Genomic DNA, 15,201 nt, shown 5'->3' on the forward strand with positions numbered 1-15,201 from the left:
TGTCCACACAGTTCCAATTCTCAACCATTTCCCTAACCATGATTATGGCCCCGATTTCATATCGAGTGGTATGCGTAGTTACGGGTTAGCACGAAATTTTATACTTGGTAGTGATGTGTCAAATTCTCATCCACTCATTCCAATTCCCAACCACTCCCCAACTCATGTGAATGTGGACCCCGATTTCAATGAGGGTATGTTTGGTACCAAGCATAAATTTTATGCTTTGTAGTGAGGTATCATATTCCAATCCACTCATTCCAATTCTTAACCACTCCCCAACCCATGTGAATGTGGGCCCCGATTTCAATGAGTCGAGGATATATATATTGTAGGCTGTCTAAAAATTACTGTAGATAGCTGATCCCCATCAAACACGAATGATGGAAGTTACAATTTGACGGCTTCTAGAAGACTACAATTTGAAGACTTTTACGTAGATCGATGAAGGTTATAATCTGACGACCTTCACAATAATCGATGAAAGCTCTGATCAATAGTCCTCACAATGAATAGCGAGAGTTACAACCTGACGACTATCACATATCAAAGAGCTAAAGCAAAGATTATAAAATGATGATCTTTGCAACGCTCTGACAAAAAAAGACTACAAATTGACGGTCTCCTCAAATCAAGATGCGGAAGTCCTCCCCACGTTTCAGCATCAAGACGCGGAGGTCCTCCCTGCGTACCAGCATCAAGACGCACCGCGTTCATAGCCGCTGATGCAGTACAAACGCAGCTCCCACGCACCGCTTTCACTACCACCGACGCAGAACAAATGCAGTGCTAATTCAACCATGGATGCAGCTCCTTATCGGCCATCACTGATGTAGATCAAGCCCACGGAAGCAGCTCAAACCTGGCCTCAAACACAGCCTCCGAAAGCTGCCAACACAGCTTTCATCCTCTACCAAACGCAGCTTTCAAGCTACAAACGCAGCTTCCAAATCGTTGCCAAACACAGCTTCCAAGCTGTCAACGTAGCTTCCAACAAGCTGCCAACACAGCCTCCAAATGCTGCAAACATAGCTTCCAGACACTAAATTTGAATGCAGAATTCATTCCAGAACGCAGGACCTGTGTTTGACTCGTTCAAACATGAGTTGAACGGTTCCAAAAACCATTTTCTCCCCACAATTTGAAGGATTTCTTCCCCACTTAGGAGCAAATTAAGGGGGCGGTTATACCCCATTCAGCCCCACTTAGGAGCGAATTAAGGGAACGGTTATACCCCCTTAATCCCCTATAAATAGCTAAAAAAATCAGCTTAGTTGAGATCTTTGGATATTTGGCACATTTTCGGATCTAGAGATCAGCAAATGGCTTCTTCAATCATCCGATCTGGAAGCTATCTGGAAGCATTCTTCGGCAACTGAGATCAAGGAGCTTTCATCCTTGGCTTGAGAACCGATTTTGGTTCAAATCAACTCTTTTTCAAGAGTTTAAACTCGTTCAAAGTTCTTTAACTCGTTTAGAGTTTCAAACTTGCCACGCAAGTTCTCTTCTATGTTAAATCGAGAGGAATCAACCATGTTACCTTGTTCCAGCGAGGTAAAACGTTGGGTCATTAATAAGAAGCAAACTCGATACGAACGTCGAGGGAGGCATCTCATCGCCACTGTGAAAAACCCAGTCTTAAACAAAGGAGAGGATCTCCGTCAATCTTCTTCTCTTTTGTAATCGGGAATTCAAGTTGTAATCGAGATTGAGAGAGTTATAAACATTCTTTTTCTAAGCAGTTAGAAGGAATAAATTAAATTCAATTCTTTCAGTTTTCTTATTGCAAATTTTTCACCAAACAAAAGATGACGACTCTGCTGAGGATGAGCTTTTTCACCGATGAAGAAGTGGTGGCGCAATCCAACGTCGGCCTCGCTGGAACAACAGTCGAGACTCTCATCGTGGAGTTTGATCAAGCCAAGTACGAGGAGGCCCTCTCCTCCGGATCCCTTATCCCCAAGGGTATGCGCAAGGTTCGTAAGATCTCCAAGAAGACTAAAGATCCGATCTCTGCCGAACCGCAGAATGACGTCCTCTCCTTTGGATTAGATGGCTTGGACAACCCTTCATCTGAAGGAGTGAGCTCAGCCTCGAATATACTCGTCAATCGAGTTGAGGAATCAATACCCGTGCCAAATCAATGGGTGACGGGTCATAATAGGCCCATTGAGGCGACAAACCTGATCAATGCAAATGGTAATGCCGCTGTAAAAGCCTTAAAATAGGCTAAGAAGAACGCCGCTCGATGGAGGAGGAGATCCTTACGACGAGCACATCTCCGTGAATGTTGATCCTCAAGTCAACATGAGCTTCGTGTTTGTGAGCCTAAACGCGACCATGTGCTCTGCGTTTCTGCTTCAGAATGCAAGCTTCAGGTCTATGAGCCCAAACATAGGCTCTGTGTGAATAAATCTGAACACAGTCCTCAGTGGTGCGTTGTACAATCAAAACGCAGCATTCAGGGGGCGCATTACACAAACTGAACGCAACTCTCAGGAGTGCGTTCAAGAACCAAAATGCAACTCTCAGGAGTACATTTCACCAGCAAAACACAGACCTCAGGCCTGCGTTGTTCAAATAAAATGTGAACCTCAGACATGCATTCGGGTAGTGAGATCCCCGAATACTCTACGTAGTGTGACTAGATTGAGGGGTGGATATAAGAAGTCTATGGATTCAAGACATCTCAACCAGATCCATGTTCACCAAAAGCCAGTCTTGTCCAATCATGGACTGGGGGTTCTAATTTAAACCTCACGATCAGTGAGTAATTCTTCTCGATTCTTTGAAACAGATTTGAGAGTGTTCAGAGAAAGACCGATGTAACAAGTTGCTTGTTCATGTCAATGTGAACGATTAATTTCTATGGTCCTCTCGGGATGTCAATGCTACCCACATGCATCTAAATCGTCGAAGTTTAACCGACTAATGAACGTTGCTTCCAACATGATCGGTAGAGGGAAGTCATCAATCCTTAGTCCTGATGAGTTAGAGACGAACCGGTCTCCAAACTTTAAAGAGATTCTGAATGAGTTCGAGGAAATCTACCAACATACCCGAACTCAAAAGGAAGCCATACCTCCTGTCGATTATCAAAGATTGGCTAGAGGAACTACATCCGATGATGAGCATTCAGCTATCGCAGAATCCCAATCCTCTAGTTCTTTTACAGAACATGAGAGTTCTGCTCTTATGATAGGAAACCATGATGATTTAGCAAGGAGAATTGATGAGCAGCAAGCCATGATCAAAGCACAGCAGGAAACCATCAATGAACTCCGGATCCTGATGACTCAATATGTCGTAGACAGGGCCAATTCTTAGAAGAAAAATTCGTCGCTAAGGCAAGAATTTTCCCGAAGAGGAAGAACGTCTTCATCCTGACCCATCACTAGCAAAGGGAAGGGAAAAGTGGTTGATGGTATTGCTTTTGACAAAGAAACTCACAACCCGAAATCTTCCTCTGATGAAGGAATAGAGACGGAGAACGAGCAGAATCTCCAGTCTGCCAAAATAGGAGAATTGAAAGCTTGCCTCAATGCCATTGCTAACAGAAGCGAGCTCCAAGATGAAGGAGTGGATAGACCATATCCTGCCGAATGGGATGCAGCCACTTATCCTCTAAATTTTGAAGTCTCGTCGCTACAAACTTTTAACGGCACTGGATCATCGAATCAATATATCTATCATTTCAAGTCACAGACTGAGAATGTGATATCAAACGATGTCATACTGGCTCAATTGTTTATTGGCACCCTCAAGGGAATTACCTTTAAATGGTTCATGAAACAACCTGCGGGATGTATCCAAAAGTGGGTGGATCTAGAGAGACTCTTCCAGTCAAGATTCTTTAAAGAGAATATAGAAGTCTCCATCCATACCCTTCTCGCCACTAAGAAAAAAAAGAGGGAGTCCGTCAAAGCCTTCGTCAAGAGGTTTCGAAGCATGGCTCTTCGACGTTCGTCAGGTATGACACGGTCTACCTTAATGGAGATCTGTCGACACAACTTACAGACTAACCTTCTAGCACAAATGAGGATTACAGAATGCCGTTCCTAGAGACAACTAATTTCTCAAGGAGAACAGGCTCAAAAAATTATTACCAGGATCAAAGCTGAAGAACAAAATAGGCAGGATCAACTTGAGCAATCGGACCAAGCCCAATCTTCCTAATCAGAAGAGGAAGATACTACAACCACTAAAGCCAATCCTCTTCAATAGGATGGCGGGTCCATTAAAGCAATCATGTTAACAATTACCTCTGATAGCCAAACTCTTTAGATAATGGTCGGCTGTGTGACGTATTCCAATAGGCGATGTGCCCCCTCTACTCCCTTTGCCCCTGCACTTGTTCAAGACTGGGTGTTGGTTTATTTGTGATCCATTGGATTATAAGTAATAAATGTTGTTCGGGTAAACGTAGAAAACCCGGTTGTGATAGTGGAGATCTCCTCAAGGTAAGAAGCGGAGACGTAGGTCGTGGGGACCGAACTCCGTAATCATATCGTATGTTTGTGATTGCATTGGCGCACTTATTTTTTTGTTCATATCTTATATCGTCTTTGTTTATTTCTTGTTGATGATATTATCCACTATCTAGTTTAGATTGTTTACCCGTGTGTTAATTATATATCCTTGCATATATCTCATAGTATATCTCATTGCTAGGATATTTACCTTTGTTCATATTGCTTATTCTTGCTTGTAACATATTGTATATCTCTCTTACAAGAATAATTTGTTAATTATTTGTTCATATTGCTTATTCTTGCTTGTAACATATTGTATATCTCTCTTACAAGAATAATTTGTTAATTACTTTTAATCGGCATAAAATCGGATTAGATTAGCATAAGATCATAATCACCCCCCCTAGGGTCTAACAATTGGTATCAGAGCTTGGTGCTCTTTGATTTAAAGAGTAATCGTCTTGAGTTAAAGATCCAAGTTATCTTACTTGTGCTAATCTAGTTATGATTGCATTTGTCTTGCTTGCATATATTCACATATATATCATGAATATAAATATATTTCGTTTAGGCTATGATCCAAATATTGCTCCAAAATTTAGAAATTTCCCTTATGCTCAATGGTGCTCAAATTTTAAAATATTTGTTGAATCAAGAAATATTGACTTATGAGAAGTTATTGATTGTGCTTATATTGTGCCCACATTGGAGAAATCCAAGTGGAGCAATCATGATATGAAAATGTTTTCAATGAACAAGCTTTTGTTAGAATTTTTGCTTAATGCTTTTGATTCATCCTTTTCTAACAAATTTGTTTATTTTGATAGTGCTTAAAAACTTTGGAAATTTATTAAAGCACATCAAGGGGACTTGGAGGCAATCCGACAAGCTTTGGAGGATTCTTCTTTAAGTTCATATGGAGCATCATGCACACTGCCACAAGAGGATAATTCTTGTGTAGTAAGCGATTCCGATTCCGATAATAATTTATCTATTGATAAACTCGCTTGTGCATATGAGAAATTATCGCATGCCTATACTAAATTACAAAATAATTTTATTGATCTCAAAAGCAAGCATGTTAGTTTAAAATCCGATCATGAGAAGCTAGCCTCCAATTTTGATATCATTTCTCAAGAAAATGTTACTCTTAAAGAAATTAATGATATGTTAAAATTAAAAAATAAAAAATTGACTTCATCCATTTCTAGCTTAACTCATGCTAATAAAGATGCCATGCTAGATAGAAATGAATTTGATTCTTTTAAGAATAACCATACATGCTCTACTTCTATTATCAATGATGTTGTGACTAATAATAAATTGAATCTTGTGAAAAACCGCATATCATGCTTAGATTCAACTTTTAACACATGCATTGATAATCATAAGAAACTTATATACAAGTGTGCTAAATCTAGTGCTATAACTTATAAATCACCTACACACTATGCACACTTGTATATCAAAGTTTACAAGTGCTCCATTTATGATCGTAAAGGCCATTTAGCTAAATTTTGCTATGATGCACACAAATATAAAAATGTCAATGCTCCTTGTGCATCTCATCAAGTCTCTTCATCACATGTATACACACATGCATTCATTGTTCATCATAAGCATGTTAATGTGTATCATTGTGATTTTTGTGGTAGAGTTGGTCACTTAGCTAAGTTTTGTTTTGATTTGCGAAAAGTTTTTAAATTGCAAAATATTTCAAGTAGACCAACATTATTTTAAAATATTTCTTATTTGTAAAATAATCTTAAAAGATCATCTTTATTTGCAAATGTTCCTCGTGCACATCCACATGGTCAACATAACCAAATGCATCCTCTTCATTGCACTTATTGCAATCAAATGGGTCATTTGCATAATTATTGCTATGACCGGACCCGTGCACTAAATACGCCCAAATGGGTTCATAACCCTAGGGCTTTGAGTTTGAATGATAGGGGTCATGTCCCTAAACCTTTTGGTACCAAGAATACTTTGGTACCAAAACAAATTTGATTTTAAACCAAGAATTTTAGTGTTTTTTTTTTGAAAAATTATACTTTAAACTTTTGAACATGAAAATAATTTTTTTTCCATTGATCAAATTCTTTTGTTTTCATGATTATTAGTTTTGATTTTGATGAGAGATTTGTGTTTATATAACCCTCCGGGTTTATTGGGTGTTCATTCCCAAATCATGTTTACCAGATGCTAGAATGATTATATGGGTTGGAACAAGCTTAAGAGCTTGATATATTGTTGCCTCTCTTGAAATTCTTTTGTCAAAGATTATGTTTTGAATTGTTGCTTTGAATTCATTATATTTTACTTATATGATGATATTTATGTGTTTGTACTTATAAATCATTTATTCGTGTCTTATAATGTATTCTATGAGTGGTTTGATCAAGTTATACAAAGAAAATTTTCTTCTTTGATCAAACATTGTTTATGGACTCAAATCTTGATTTATGATTTCATTTGAATGATTTGTTTTCGTTTGAAAACTTTTTTCATGGTTCTCATGTTTTCCTCATTCCTTTGCTTTCATAAATCTATTTTTATACACTATGTTTTTATAATTGTTAACGAGACACTATTTTCATATTGACATATTTATATGTGTTCTCATTGTCTTTTTGTATGTGAGTGATATTTAGCATATTCATGTATGCTTGCTCACATATGTGTGCCTTGATCAATATTGCATATATTCCATAAGGCATTTTGATAGGGGGAGCAATCCCTATATTTTTCTATTATTGTTTTTATACTCACTCATGCATATTGATAGGGGGAGCTTTCGCTCTCCTCATTCTTTTGTTTTTCCCTTTTTGATGTTGTCAAAGGGGAAGAAATATTGTGAGTATATTCTTTCTTATTTATATGTATGATATATTATACTTTGTATATTCATTTCCTTTTATGCATATATCCTTTTTGTAAATTGTTTGTCATCATCAAAAAGGGGGAGATTGTTGGCATTCTTGTTTTGATGATATTTAACAAACAATTTACTTCTAATGTTGTTTGTCTAGTGTTTGTATTTTCGTATTTATTCTAGGCAAATAACGAGTTAGAGGATGGATGGAATCGAGCATTCACGATCATATCAAATGGAGGTTGGCGGAATTGTGGAGTGAAGCTTTGATATTCAAAGTTGAAGATCCAAGTTCAAGCTTCATCCAAATTTACTAAGTTGAGCTACAATGAAGATCAAGATCAAGCTTGGGTAACATTAGTTTAGGTTTATATTATGTGTGTCAGTACCTTAAGCTCAGTACAATATACACACACATTTATTGGTTTCCATGTATATATATAGTTTTACTCATATGTTTCATATTCTATTGTATTTGTGAAAGTACTATATTCATTATTTATAGACTTCATAACAATAGTTTATATCTTCTATTAAGTCCATAAAATCATTTTGTATTGTTTCAAAATATGGTTAAGCTAAAATGTCAAAACTCATATGTTCACATTTTCATGTTTTGGACTATTTTGCAAAATGATGATATTTTTCATTTGAGAGGTCCTTTTTGTAGCATGTGTATTATCATGTCTACAATTATTTCCCAAAGTTTTACATTTTTTTGAATTTATTTGATATTTTTAAACAGGATTTTAAAATCAGAAAATCAATTTTCAAACTGTTCTGTTCATGTATCGGTTTGTGATCGACCGCCACGGTCGACTGCACCTGAGTTTTTACCTGCGGAGTCAAACAGAAACTTTCGCGGTCGACCGCTACTGTCGACCGTCAGCTCGAATTTTCCCATGGTCGACCGTCACGGTCGACCGTCAAAGTCTCTGAAAAATTCTCAGCTTCGAAAGTGGCTCGCGGTCGACCGTGAGATTTTCACGGTCGATCGCCGTTCACTCCAACGTCTATTTTTGTACAGAATCAGATTTCTGATTCGTGGGCTTTTTGGTCTTTTTCTTTGGGGTTTTGGCTGAGATTTTGGGCGGCTATAAATACCCCCTTGCTCTCATCCTTCACATTGATCCAAGAAGTTTTTAAACAAGAGTTTAACAAGGGTTTAAGTTTGTTTAGTGTTTGTTTAAAAGAGTTTTGTTTGTGAAGAAGTTTTACACAAGTGGAGGAGATCATCTACATTCTTTGGGCTTCATTTTAATCCATCTCTCCATCTTGTTTTTCAGAGAAGAATTTCTAAACTCAATACTAGCTTTGTATTAATTCTTTGTTGTTTATCATGATTTTATTTCACTCATTGTTTACACACACCCACTTGAGCTTATTGTATTTGCATACATTGTATATTTGGGTTGGTGAGCGTTGTAACAATTGAGTGTGAGCTTTCATTGTGTTCTCATCCATATTAGAGAACAATCATTTATTGTAATTGTGCTTATTGTGAGATTCACTTTGTAATACACTTGTACTCCGAGAGAAGTGTGTGGCGAGAGTCGGGGATCATCCCAAGAGGAGTGGCGTCGGTTGATGAACCTAGGGAGAGGTTGTATCCGAGCACTTGAGGGAGACACGTCTAGTTTAATACTTGAGAGGGTGTAGAGTGGGATTACAAGAGTGCGTTAGTTGTAGAGTTTTCGGTAAACTAGAAAACCGTATTGTGAGGTGTAAACGTTGTTCGGGTAAACGTAGAAAACCCGGTTGTGATAGTGAAGATCTCCTCGAGATGAGGAGCGAAAACGTAGGTCGTGGGGACCGAACTCCGTAATCATATCGTTTGTTTGTGATTGCATTAGCGCACTTATTTTGCCTTTGTATATTGCTTGTTGATTATATTGTCCACTATCTAGTTTAGATTGTTTACCCTTGTGTTAATTATATATCATTACATATATCTCATAGTATATCTCATTGCTAGGATATTTACCTTTGTTCATATTGCTTATTCTTGCTTGTAACATATTGTATATTTCTCTTGCAAGAATAATTTGTTAATTAGTTTTAATTGGCATAAAATCGGATTAGATTAGCATAAGACCCTAATCATCCCCCCTCTAGGGTCTAACATTAATACTATAGAAAAATACATTAAACAAAAGTGGAAATGTGAAATTATTCTCAAAATTCAATCTAGTTTTACTATCAAAGATACTGCTTTAATAAACACTAGAGCAGATCGAAACTGTATTAGGGAAGGCATTGTTCCTTCTCAATACTTTGAAAAAACAACTCATGGAGTTAGTTCTGCAAGTGGTCAAAGTCTTAGCGTTGAATATAAACTTTCTGATGTTCACGTCTGCAACCAAGGCTTATGTTTAAAAACATCATTTCTTTTGGTTACAGATTCAAGACAAGGTATTATTCTTGGTACCCCTTTCATTAATTTACTTAAACCTTTTTCTGTAGATGATGAGGGACTCCATTTTTATAATAATGAGTTTAAATATACTATTAAGTTTAACAACGCTCCTAAAGAAGCTTATCTTAATCGTTTGATCTCTTCCTTATCTTATAAAGAAAAATTCCTTCAAGATATTTCTGATGAAATCAAAATGAAAAAATTGAAAGACAAATTAATGAAAACCAATTTACTAAAAGATTAAAATTATCCATAAAAAAAACTTGAAAATGAAGTTTGTTCTGAGCTTCCTCATGCTTTTTGGTTTAGAAAAAACCATGTTGTCAACCTTCCTTATGAAAAGGATTTTTCTATAAATAAAATTCCTACCAAAGCTCACCCGATAGAAATGAGTTAGTGACTTTTAGAAATATGTAAACAAGTAATTTCTGATCTACAAAATAAAATTTTGATCTGGCCCAACTCTTCTCCTTGGAGTTGTGCAGCTTTTTATGTTGAAAATGCTATCAAACTTAAAAGAGGCGTTCCTAGAGTAGTTATTAACTACAAACCTCTTAATAAAGTTTTACAATGGATTTTATATCCTATACCAAACAAGAAAGATCTAATCAAGCGATTACAAGGAGCAAATTATTTTCAAAATTTGATATAAAATCAGGATTTTGGCAAGTACAAATTGCTGAAAAAGATCATTATAAAACAACTGTTACCGTCCCATTTGGTCACTATGAATGAAATGTTATATCATTTGGCTTAAAAAATGCTCCATCTGAATTCCAGAAAATAATGAATGAAATTTTTAATCCTTGCACTTCCTTCACCATTTTTTACATTAACGATGTACTTGTTTTTTCTAAAGATATCGATCACCATTGGAAACATTTACAAGTCTTTATTAAAATCATTAAAAGCAATGGTTTAGTTGTCTCTGCTAGAAAAATAAAACTTTTTCAAATAAAGATACAATTTTTAGGATATTCTATTAATAAAGGTATCATTTCTCCTATCCATAGAGTTATTACCTTTGCTGATAAATTTCCTGATGAAATAAAAGTAACTAAAGAATTTCAAAGATTTTTGGGTTGTCCGAATTATGTCTCAGAGTTTTATAAAGACCTTTGCTTATGATAGAAAAATTCTTAATGATAGGTTAAAAAAGGTCTGTACTGAATGGACTAAAAGACATTCTAAAGCTGCCAAATGGATAAAAACTAAAGTTAAATTGTTGCCTTGTTTATCTCTTCCAGATCCAACAACTTTTAAAATAGTTGAAACAGATGCATCTGATTTTGGGTATGTTAGCATTCTTAAGCAAAAAATTAACAATAAAGAAGTTCTAGTTGCCTATACCTCTGGCGCCTGAAATGACACTAGAAAAAATTATTCTACAATTAAAAAAGGAAATTCTTGCTATTGTTCTTTCTATCAATAAATTTCAAAGCGATTTATTAAATCAAAAGTTCTTACTCAGAATCGATTGCATGTCTGCCAAATATGTTATTAATAAAGATGTTCAAAATTTAGCATCTAAATAAATATTTGCTAGATGGCAAGCTATCCTTACTGTGTTTGATTTTGATATAGAATTTATTAAAGGTGATAATAATAATTTTCCTGATTTCTTCTCCAGTGAATTTCTACAGGGATATGGACCTGTCAAAATATCATCACCAAAAGACTCTCCCACATGAAAGAGAGAGAGAGAGAGAGATTCTTCTACTTCCTTAACAAAAGATAAAAAGGAAGAATATTATCAGTTTTATCTAAGCACATTGGATAAACTCATCATCCTTGAGAATTCTGATCAGTCTTTATTGCCTGTTAAAATGACAGCAAAGTTTCTTCCTAAGGAATATTACTATATTCCGACAATGCTTGGTAAAACCACCCATTACTATGAAAATATACTTAAAGAAACAAAAAGTATATTTGCTCATCATAAATATCGAGAAAAAGAATACAACTACTCTCGATTAAGAATATATCATATTATTCCATTAAATGAATGGAACTCATATGGAAACCCTAATGTTCCACAAAAGTTTAAAGAGAAAACTCAAATTGGTTCCCAACAATACAACTATTGGGACTATCAAGCTGCTTGGGAACATGTTCTGTATATTCAAAATCATCTTGGAAAACATTCATGGAGGATACGATTTATGAATCAAATGAGTCTACCAAATTGGTTTATTGAAACTTTCTGGGCTAAATTTGGAGCAATTAAAGAAATACTACCAAACGAGATCCTTAAAAAACAAGGAAGAAATTTATCTCCATGAGATATACTTCAAATATATATGGAATTTGGTCTCCATTGCATTATGCAATGGGATTGGGATTGCATTATCCAATGGGATTGGGATTGCATTATGAATAGTAACCTACCATCTTATTTTGCAAGAAGTATTTCTGTAAAATGGTATGATCGATGGAATATTACAAATTATCCGAATGGAAGAAAGAGCTTGTTACTCACAGACTATAGTACTGAATACAGATTAAAATCAAATCCTAGAAGATCTGATATGAAGACTATTCAAGAAAATATATATGAAAAATGCGTGCTACAATATCCAAATGCATGTGAAGAAAAGTTAAAGTCATTAACATATGATGAAATGCTTATGATAATATGATACATGTGTATCTTCTTCCATGCTTCAGGAGCTTAGCGATCCTCATGAGAGCTTGAGGATAGATGATTCTCATGATATCTTAAGAATAGAGATGTGGACGAAGTCGTTGAAGGTGGCAAAGGCAAAGATTACAGAAGAAACTATAGGAAGTATTTTGAGCTTCCAGCGATCGACCACACGTGACGTCGCGATCGACCGCAAACGTGTACAAATCCTGGAGATTTGGAAACTATTGGCGTCGACCGTACGTCGTGTGTGGCGACCGACCAAATCCTATTAAAGGTTTTGGTTTCTGTAGTTGGATCCAGTTGACCGCGATGGTCTCTGCGGCCGATCGCGACGATTTCTTGAGCCTTCTTGATTCGTTTGGGACTCTGTTTTCCTGTTTGATTTTGGTTTGTTTAATTACAAGTTTGTCATCCACGTTATAAACTCTATAAAGAGGATTGTTTTAGGGTTCTAAAGAATTAGAGAAATCAGAGAGGTGAGATTCTAACCAAGAGATTAGGGTTTAGAGAGAATTGGGAGATTGTTCTTGATTCTAGAGATATTGTGAGAGAGGGGTTTATAATCTATTATTCTCATAATCTAGAGAATGTATTTTTCTTCACCAAAACTAAATTATTCTTGTGTTTTCTATCGTCTTCTTCTTAACCCACTCTTGATAATTTCGTGATCAAGGGTGCTCATCCGACGACTCGTATCAAGTTGGTGTCAGAACGATTAGATCCTATGAAGGGGGGGAGATCCTATGTATGGTCCTTACTCGATCATAATACAAGAAGCTAGGCGAGATTCTTATTTCTTTAGAAGGAGTTCAGAGATTAAGGAAGAAGAAGATGACTGAAGGAGATAGTTCAGTGAGACTTGATGCATTGGAGAAAAAGATGGAGACAATGAGTTCGACTCTCACACAGCTCGTCCATCTTTTTCAAGGAAAGGACAAAAATAAGGAATCATCTTTAAAATGCAAGAAGAAACTTGTAGAGTCCGATGGGGAAGGTAAGGAACCTGATTCTAAAAAGGAGGCCGAAATTATCAAGACTGTTCTACATCAAGGGGGTAAGGGTTCTTACTAGAATTTGAAAATAGACTTCAAGATGGAGATTCCTGTTTATAGTGGGAGTGTCAACGTTGAGAGGCTTTATGATTGGATCGAGCGGATGGAGACATATTTTACCCTCTACGGATATTCATCCAAGGAGAAACTCGTGTTCGCGACTTTAAAGCTTTCGGGGCATGCATTGACATGGTGAAAATCCTATTGCAAGTAGGAAAGGAAGGCGGTGTCGTGGAACAAATTCAAGGAGCTACTGAGAAAGCAGTTCTACCCGGTGGGGTTTCTTGAGGAGCGTTGGTACAAGTGGTATAGCTTGCACCAAAGAGTTAATCAAACCGTTCAAGAATACACCACAGAGTTCCAACAACAAGCGATGGTCCTCAATATTATGACGGAGGAAATATTTTATGTTTATGAAGTATATGGCAGGTTTGAGCGAGTACATCCGGAAGGAGATGAAGCTATTCATGGTGGAATCTATTACAGATGCGAGCGTGAAGGCTATTGCCATCGAAGGCAAGCAGAAGAGGAGCAACGGATCCAAAGGAGAGGCTAAACAAACTAGAGGCGGGTCTAGTGGTTCTCAATCTAAGGAGGAGAAAAAGAAGGGTGATCCAGAGAAAGCAAGGCTGATTTGTAGTCATTGCAAGAAGACATGACACGTAGCTGATCGGTGCTGGGAAAAGTATCTTCATCTCAAACCAAGGGGGTTTAAGAAGAAGGAGGAGAAAAAAGCATACGTGATAGCTCAAGTTCCGAAAGAAGTCTCGGGGATAACAGAACCCAACAATAGTCTCAATCTTATGACGGGAAACAGATCACGAAAGAGGATGACAACCCTAGAGAGCAGCTCTTTATTCTTAAGTTGCAGGTGAAGACCAGTTTGGTTGATGCCGTAGTTGATCCAGGCAGCAAGAAGAATTTGATATCCAAGGCCTTGGTTCAGAAGCTGGGTCTGAAGACAGTCAAGCATCCAAAGCCCTATCCATAGGGGGTAGATTCAGAAAGAGACGGGACTAAGTGTAGTTGATCAATGCACTTTCAGATTTGCTCTCCATGAGTCACATATTAACGAGGTCACGTGCGACGTAGTTCCATTAGATGTTTGTCAGGTTATACTGAGCAATCCCTATTTGTGGGATAGATACGGGATCTACGAGAGGCGGGTTCAGAAGTACACATTCACCAAAGATGGTGAAAAGTTCATATTTCATTCGACATCTCTTCCGAAGGAGAAAATCTTAGTGACGGTGAACCGAGCGAAGAGGTTAGTGAATGCAAGAAATAAGTTCGTTACGCTATGCATTAGTTCTTATGAGGAGCCACTGAAAGAGGGTTGCAATTTGGAGCGGAAGGTGACTATGACGAGACGCGGGATGAAGGAGTTGTTTTTGATCTGAGGTCGAGACCAGATTCCTTGCAAGGCCAAGTAGTTCAGAAAAGAAGGAGGGGCCCGCAAGTTCCCTCAGCTACAGTTATAACTTGAACGGGACTTTAAGTTCCTAAATGAGGGAGTCATGGTATGGGTGTATCTTCTTCCTTGCTTCGGGAGCTTAGCGATCCTCATGGGAGCTTGAGGATAGATGATTCTCATGATATCTTGAGAATAGAGATGTGGACGAAGTCGTTGAAGGTGGAAAATGCAAAGATTACAGAAGAAACTGCAGGAAACATTTTAAGCATCCACCGGTCGACCGCACGTGGTGCTGCGGTTGACCGCGAACGTGCACAAATCC

Source organism: Asparagus officinalis, chromosome 8, assembly GCF_001876935.1.
Source record: "Asparagus officinalis chromosome 8, Aspof.V1, whole genome shotgun sequence".
Lineage (NCBI taxonomy): Eukaryota > Viridiplantae > Streptophyta > Magnoliopsida > Asparagales > Asparagaceae > Asparagus > Asparagus officinalis.